Genomic DNA, 1,597 nt, shown 5'->3' with positions numbered 1-1,597 from the left:
TGAGGTGGCTCACATTCTTCTGTAACCAAAAAAGAAAAAAAAATTGATGTCACCCTCCCAAACTTTTGAAAATGGTCTTTCTGTGAAAAAGAGTCAGGAGCCCTAGGTTATGGTCCTGGCCCCCTCATTAACACACTATGTGACATATGGAGAGTCACTTTCCCTCTCTGGGCCTCAATTTTTTCATCTGTACAATCTAAGTGACTTCTGAGGTTCCTTCCAGCTCAAATAGAGGTCCTACCCAGTCTAAGACTGTAACAAACAACTTTGCTCTTAGGTAGAGAGCATTTGGATGGGACTCAGAAAGAACTGTACTCTGTCCAGACTGTTTACACTTTAGCCCCCACCAGGTTTGGCAAACTTCAATTTTAATTTAAACACACACAGGCAGACAACATTCAGTGGTGGTTTAAATGTAAACATACTCAGCCTGCCAGGGGCTGGCCTTGCTGGTGGGTGGGAGGGAGAGGTAGATAGGGTTTGAAGGAAGCCAAAGGCAGCCTTGAGCCTTGGGACCACCACCTCTTTTTAACCCCAGAAAAGAATTCAGACCAGTCCCACTGTATGTGTTTCTCGGAAAGGAACAAGCCAAGACTGTCAATTAAAAACGTTTAGTTTTATTTATTTATCAAGTACCTACTATGTGCTATGCTTGCTTTCTTACCTCTAGATAACTTTTATGAGGATGCTCTGTACTACTGGCATCCTATCCTCACCCTACTCCACACATGAATGGAATGCATCATTGATAAAAATATAAGAAGAACAGGAAGCCTTTGGTAAATGACATTCTATAGTGCACCATATCTAAAATGTACAAATAACACAAGACCTTACTATGTTTATTACTTGCTGGCTATCAGAAAACATTTGATTCTTTTGGGTAAAATGCAGCCTTGAAGGATTTCCTCCAACAATTTGTTTCCCTTGTTAATGTCAAGATGATTCAAGATTCTTTGATAGATGTAACCACAAAGATAACTTTGTTCCAAGATTCTTCTGATTATCAAGGGAGACAAAAAACTGGGAGATACTTGCTCTCCAAAGATGTTTGCTACTGAATTGAATGATGTTCATAGTGGTCCTCTGGATGCTCCTATTTGCTAATGACATTTTATTGCTAGCATCTAACTCAGAACATTGCAAAGTCTCCTGAGAATGAAAAGCACTCCAAAAAGAGAGAAGGAAAAGAAAGCCACTCAAGAGTACTCAGCCTAATAGTTCACACAGAGAATAAAAAAATGGATGGAGAATGCCTATTGCCCAGGCTATGATATGCAGTAAAGACAGGCCATTAAGCTGATCAATCAGGACACAAATTAGTATAGGCCCTTTAAATGAAAAATTAACTAGGCCCCAAAATGAACAGAAGAGAGTTGATATTTGAGAAATTTTGCAGCACCTTCAAAGAGCTCAAATTCCTTTGAAATAAATCCATCTTTTTTTTTTACATCAATATTCTTCTAATGATGTTATCTGGCTGCAAATCATGAGATACTGTATTTCCAAAGAATAAAAATTTGAGTCATTCAGAGGGCAATACAGAGATACACATATGATATATGTAAATAGGTTTCACTATATTAACAATTGTATG

Source organism: Trichosurus vulpecula, chromosome 3 (assembly GCF_011100635.1).
Source record: "Trichosurus vulpecula isolate mTriVul1 chromosome 3, mTriVul1.pri, whole genome shotgun sequence".
NCBI classification, from domain to species: domain Eukaryota; kingdom Metazoa; phylum Chordata; class Mammalia; order Diprotodontia; family Phalangeridae; genus Trichosurus; species Trichosurus vulpecula.
Note: the sequence above shows the minus strand (reverse complement) of the source record.